The 7,220-nt window shown below is 42.4% G+C and overlaps 1 pseudogene; it reads left to right on the top strand.

Annotated features, from left to right (window-relative positions):
- The first annotated feature begins 2,857 nt into the window (after positions 1 to 2,857).
- LOC147978213 (uncharacterized) lies at positions 2,858 to 5,913 on the top strand (annotated as a pseudogene).
- The last annotated feature ends 1,307 nt before the right edge of the window (positions 5,914 to 7,220 follow it).

Genomic DNA, 7,220 nt, shown 5'->3' with positions numbered 1-7,220 from the left:
TAGGAAGGCCGGCGAATTGATTTTTCATAACAAGATTCAACAAAGCAGTATTAATTTCACAAGATTCAGCATCGGTAAGAGGAGCAATCGGAGTGCTAAGGAAATCATTATAATTGTTATTGGTGAAGTCACACAATTTAGTAGTATCTTGAGCCATCACGACAAACAAGCAATCTAACACATGAGCAAACAAAAAGCGAGCGGGCAAAAAGAGGCAAATAGAGAGGGAGGATAGGGAGAGAGAGAGAGAGAGGGCGAATAAAACGGCAAGGGTGAATTGGAGGGAGAGGCAAATGGCAAATAATGTAATGCAAGAGATAGGGATTGTGATGGGTACTTGGTATATTGACTTTTTGCGTAGACTCCCCGACAACGGCGCCAGAAATCCTTCTTGCTATGTCTTGAGCTTGCGTTGGTTTTCCCCGAAGAGGAAGGGATGATGCAGTAGAGTAGCGTAAGTATTTCCCTCAGTTTTTGAGAACCAAGGTATCAATCCAGTAGGAGCCCACGCTCAAGTCCCTCGTACCTGCACAACACGATTAGGGTTTGTCAAGCCCTTCACGGTCACTTACGAGAGTGAGATCTGATAGATAGAATATTTTTGGTATTTTTGATATAAAGATGCAAAGTAAAAAAGTAAAAGCAAAGTAAATAGCAAAACAATATAAAAGTGATGGAGATTGATATGATGAGAATAGACCCGGGGGCCATAGGTTTCACTAGTGGCTTCTCTCAAGAGCATAAGTATTCTACGGTGGGTGAACAAATTACTGTTGAGCAATTGATATAATTGAGCATAATTATGAGAATACCTAGGCATGATCATGTATATAGGCATCACGTCCGTGACAAGTAGATCGAAACGATTCTGCGACTACTACTATTACTCCACTCATCGACCGCTATCCAGCATGCATCTAGAGTATTAAGTTAAAAACAGAGTAACGCCTTAAGCAAGATGACATGATGTAGAGAGATAAATTCATGCAATATGAAATAAACCCCATCTTGTTATCCTCGATGGCAACGATACAATACGTGCCTTGTTGCCCCTTCTGTCACTGGGTAAGGACACCGCAATATCGAACCCAAAGCTAAGCACTTCTCCCATGGCAAGAACTACGAATCTAGTTGGCCAAACCAAACGGATAATTCGAAGAGACTTGCAAAGATAACCAATCATGCATAAAAGAATTCAGAGAAGATTCAAATATTATTCATAGATAGACTTGATCATAAACCCACAATTCATCGGTCTCAACAAACACACCGCAAACAGAAGATTACATCGAATAGATCTCCACAAGACAGGGGGGGAACTTTGTATTGAGATTCAAAGAGAGAGAAGAAGCCATCTAGCTACTAACTATGGACCCCGAAGGTCTGAGGTAAACTACTCACACTTCATCGGAGGGGCTAGGATGATGTAGAAGCCCTCCGTGATGATGGCCCTCTTCCGGCGGAGCTCCGGAACAGGCCCCAAGATGGGATCTCGTGGATACAGAAAGTTGCGGCGGTAGAATTAGGTTTTTGGCTCCTGTTCTGATCGTTAGGGGGTACGTGTGTATATGTAGGAGGAATGAGTATGTCGGTGGAGCACCGAGGGGCCCACGAGGCAGGGGGCGCGCCCTAGGGGGGCGCGCTCCCCACCCTCGTGACCACCTCTTTGATCCCTTGCAGTAGGGTCCAAGTCTCCTGGATCACGTTCGGTGAGAAAATCAAGTTTCCGAAGAGTTTATTTCGTTTGGACTCCGTTTTGATATTCTGTTTATCTGAAACACTGAAATAGGCAAAAAAAACAGCAATTCTGGGATGGGCCTCCGGTTAATAGGTTAGTCCCAAAAATAATATAAAAGTGGAAAATAAAGCCCAATATAGTCCAAAATGGTACATAATATAGCATGGAGCAATCAAAAATTATAGATACGTTGGAGTCGTACCAGTGGCCCAAGCAGAAAAGGTGGAAACCAGTCAGCTGGATGGTGCGGAGAGAGAGAGACGAATGCTACTGTAATAAAGCGGTGGCGCCTTCTCAAAATCCGTCTCCCAGTGCTTCCTCTGACCTGTGGGTTGGGGCAACTGAGAGAGATACAGGTAGGATTCGTCCAAGACCCAGCTCCAATCTTGTTTGGATTAGGAAAGACAAGTTTTCCTCGGGAGATTTTTTGGCTACAGATTGCTTCCCTGTTGCAGTGCGTGATTCAAAGCACCTGCTTGTCCCAAAGTTTTTTAGATTCTCCCGTGATCACTGGTCGAGGAAGACGGGTAAGATCCCCTACGCTTCAGTGGTCAATTCAATGGCGAGTTATGGTAGAGATGCAGGTGGTAGAGGAGGAGGAGGGTATAGTGGTGGCAGAGGGCGTAACCCAGGCCGTTCCCCTGCTCCCACTGCAAATGGTCGTCAAGCAGCGACTGCTCTGCCCCCTCCCCAGGTTCCACAGGCTCCATAGGCTCCTCAACCTCAACCCCCTCCTATGTATATTTTTGCAAAACCCCCATTGTTTTCGGTGGGAGCTGCTCCTGCTATGATGCAGCCAAACCCCATTTATGGATATCAAGGTGGGTGGAACCCTCATATGCAGCAGATGCCACAGTGGCCCCAGCACCCCAATTTCCAGTATCAGTACATGCGAACTACCCCAAGGTTCCAACAACAATTCAATTCAGCAAGTCAGAATATGCAGCCAGTGCAGACAGTTCAATACAGTGGTGGAACTTCATCAGTGGGGGGGAGTGATCAAACTCAGGCTGGTCACAACAAGAGCAAGAAGAAGAAAAATAAAAATCAGAGTGTTGTTGCTCAAGCTCAGAGTGCCTCTATGCATGAAGATGATCCTCATTTCATTGTGGACCCAAAAACATTGGAGCTATCTGCTATAACTGTGGCCTTCCTCGTCATTTTGTGGGCATGTGCTCCATTCCTAAGATTTGTTTCATGTGCAAGACCCCTGGACACCATATGGATGCTTTCCCCACCTGGTACAAAGCTTATCCTACAGCACTGGACTTGGGTTTTTCACATTGAAACTAGTGGTACAGAGGACTGTGAGTGGCTTAATTTTGGCAATGTGGGACTATATCTTGTTGAAAAGGGTGAAATCTCTGGTAAGGAGCTAGGACAACACTTCTCTGATACGTGGAAGACTAACTGGCCTTGGCAGATCAGACCTTATGACAAAAACAATTACATTGTCAGATTCCCTCCTAACAAAAAGATAAAGGACTTAGTGGAATACCCCTCAATTAATCTAAAGAAGGAAGGAGTGACAATCTCATTTGCTGATTGGAATGGAGAACACCCTATCTATGACAGCCTGACAGAATCTTGGATTGTCATTGAGGGGCTTCCATCAAAATGGCTCTCTTGGTCTACTATTGCTCAAGTGGGAACAACCCTTGGTGTGCTTGTCAATATTGGTTGGCACACCATTTTCAGAAGTTTTTATGAGAAAGTCAGGGTCCTGGTAGTTGTTAGAGACCCCGGCAAGATCCCTAGAGATAGAATTGTAGAGATCAATCATGAACTGTATTTGCTGAAATTTACTTTGGAGAGAGATGCTGATATTGGGACCACCTCAGACAAGCCATCTAGACCTGATGGTTCTGATGATGATGCTAACAAAAAGAAACAAGAAGAGGAAGATTATGATTCCAGCAATGATGACCTATTGGGAGAGGATATGGACACTGGGACTAGTAACACCAACAACAATAAGGAGGCTGCTGCTGGTACTGGTTCCAGAGGTACAAAGTCTATGCAAAAATGTTGCACCCCTGTCCCTGAGAGCAATATTGAAGCTTTTGTCTTCTCTAAAGTTCAAGGGGCCCCGATGACCAAAAGCTATCTGAAGGTTGTCAAAAAGAAGCCAATAGAAAACATGGGAGGTCCCCTTCTGGAGAAATTTGAGGCTGTTATTACCCAATCTCATGCCCTTCCTCAAAGCATGGCTGACAAAAACAAAAAGTGGGGCCCTGTGGTTGCTACTAGGGCCAGCACTAGAAATAAGAAGGATGGGAGACCTACTCTCCAGAAAGCTCAAGAATTGAAACAAATCAAAGACCAAGAGCTGCCAAAAAAGGTAAAAAGGCATTGAAAATTCTTTTGCTTGTCTGGATGATGATGTGCTTATCTCCACTGCTGATTGCTCGGGTATTAACTTGAGTTGTAGTGGGTGCAATATTAATAAGATTATTATTGTGATTAAGAACATTGAACTTCAGAGACTTGACAAATTTAATCAAGAAACCCTGAAGTTTTTCTTCCGGCCTATATAGATATTTCTGGTGAAGAATTTAATATTTTTACCACAAGTCCAAGGGCTCAAGTTGAATCTGGTGATGACCCACATATGAATGTGGACCCAGAGCCAGATTCCCCATGGATTGAGGTCAAATTTTCTAATTCTAGTAGGAGTAGACGAAAACTTGATTTTATTGTTAAATGATTGGTCTATTTTGGAACATTAGAGGCCTGAATGGGCCCATCAAATGCAGGAGCTTATTATAGGTCATAAACCTGATTTTATTAGTATTTCAGAATCTAAGAAAGAAGACTTCACCCCTCTTCAGTTGGAAGTCTTTGATGTTAGATCATGCTTCACTTGGAAATGGCTCCCGGCTAATAACACTACTGGAGGCATTCTGGTAGGGATTATGGGAGATCTTTTTGATATTGTTTGTTGTGACATACACACTTACAGTGTCTCTTGTTTGCTCAAAAAAAACAAGATGGATCTCTTGGAGACTGGTCTCCATTTATGGTCCTACTTATGATCAATATAAACTGTACTTTACTAATAAGTTGCACAACTTTCTTACTGGCTGGACTGGTCCAACACCGGTAGGTGGTGATTTCAATTTTGTTAGAGAGGCGAGTGAGAAAAACACTGGTCTGATTAATCAGCATTGGGCAGATCTGTTTAATGACTGGATCAACAAATTTGGTCTCCTAGAGATGAAAATTAAAGGCAGAAATTACACCATGGGCAATAACCAAGATTCCTTGGTGATGGCCACTATAGATAGGGTATTTGTGTCCACTAACTGGGCAGCCTCTTTTCCTAATGTTCATCTCAGAGCCCTACCTAGGGCAGGGAGTGATCACACCCCTTTGGTGTTGAATACTTGTGCTTTCTCCATTTCTAAAGAGAAGGTTTTTAGATTTGAGAAATGGTTTCTTGAAGTAGAAGGCTTTAGGGAGATAGTCTATAAAGCCTGGAATACTAAATGTGGCTTAACTAAAGCTATTGATATTTGGCAGTTCAATATTAGAAATACTACGAAAGCTATTAAAGGTTGGTGTGCTAATTATGAGGCTGATCAAAACGGGCACAAACAGGCCTTGATAGCTGAATACAACCACCTAGTCATTTTTTCTTAGTCTCACCCTCCCTCACCTAATACTAAGAAGAGAATGAAAACTATTGCTGGTGAGCTGAATGATATCTAGAAGAAATAAGAGATCAAAGCTAGTCAAAGGTCTAGGGAGAGGGAGATTCACGAAGGTGACCTTAATACTAGATATTTCAAAGCTGCGGCAAGCCAAAAAAAGAAGGAAGAAGCAGATCCTCATGCTGGAAAATGATGAAGATACTATTACTAACCCTGAAGGTAGCATGAAGACTGATGTTAATTATTATAAAAAGTTGTTTGGCTTCGTAGATAAAATTGATATCACTCTGAAAGATGACTTTTGGAGTGAATATGAATTAGTCTCTGAAGCTCATAACAACATTTTAGAAGCTGCTTTTACTGAGAAGGAAATAAAGGATGATGTATTCAGCTCTTATGCTAAAGGAGCGCCTGGCCCTGATGGCTTTCCTTTTTTATTTTATCAGCAATTCTGGACCTTATTAAAGGTAACATGTTTGCTTTATTCAGGGATTGGGAGAAAGGATAATTAGACCTGTATAGGCCTAACTTCTCCCTGCTAACTCTAGCCCTAAGGAGATTGAGGCTATAAGAATGGAGAAATTTAGACCTCTTGCCATGATTAATTGTAGTTTTAAAATCTTTGCAAAGTGTGCCACTACTAAATTTGGCCCTATTTGTAATGATCTGATAGCACTAAACCAGACAGCTCTCATTAAGGGAAGATTTATTGTTGAGAGTATTATTACAGCTCATGAAATTATTCATTCTGTACACTCTAGCAAACAGTCTGGTTTTGTGTTTAAACTAGATTATGAAAAAGCCTATGACATGATCAATTGAGAATTCATAATAGACATGATGAGGAGGAGAGGCTTTAGTAATAAGTGGATGAGTAAAGTAGAATCTCTCATCTTTAAGGGCTCTGTTGGTGTCAGAGTTAATGACAAAAACAGTGACTTCTTTGCAAGGAGACCCGTTCTCCCCTCTCCTTTTCAATCTAGTTGCAGATGTTTTTACTAGAATTTTGGTTAAGGACTCGACAAATAACAAGTTGGAAGGCCTTTTCCCCATCTCAAATCCTGCAGGTATCATCAGTATGCAATATGCTGATGACACCTTGCTCTTTTTGAGTAAAAATTTATCTTATGCTAAAAACCTTAAGTGGTTACTGTCTTGTTTTGAACAATTAGCTGGGATGAGGATGAAGTTTCATAAATGTGATCTGGTCCCTATTAACATTGACCAAGATGAAGCTAATATATTTGCTCAGGTCCTTGGTTGTAAGCTTGGAGATTTCCCCATTAAATATTTAGGGGCTACTCTCCACTATAGCAAACCTAGAAAAGAGGATCTACATCCTACTGTAGATAAGATCATTAGGAAAGGGGTCTGTTGGAGATGTAATTACTTTCTGATACATCTCCAACGTATCTACTTTTTCTCACGCTTTTCCTCTTGTTTTGCACTCTAATTTGCAAGATTTGGAAGAAACTAATCCCAGACTGGCGATGTTTTCAGCAGAACTACCATGGTGTTGTTTTTGTGCAGAAATAAAAGTTCTCGGAATGGAATGAAACTTTGCGAGGATTTTCTATACCAATAATAAGAATTTCTGGAGGCAAGACCCACCAGAGAGGGGCTCCTGGGTGGGCACAGCCCACCAGGGCGCGCCCCCTCTCCTGGCGCGCCCAGGTGGGTTGTACCCACCTGGTGGCCCCGCTGATGCCCCCTGATACTATAAATCACATTATTCCAAAAAATCAGGGAGAAAGAATTATCGCGGTCCACGAGACGGAGCCGCCGCCAGGCCCTGTTCTTCCTTGGGAGGGCAGATCTGGAGTCCGTTT

This window comes from Triticum urartu, chromosome 3A (genome assembly GCF_056163025.1).
Source record: "Triticum urartu cultivar PI428250 chromosome 3A, HENAU_Tu73, whole genome shotgun sequence".
Classification (NCBI taxonomy): Eukaryota; Viridiplantae; Streptophyta; class Magnoliopsida; order Poales; family Poaceae; genus Triticum; species Triticum urartu.
This window is presented reverse-complemented; position numbering and strand designations above follow the sequence as displayed.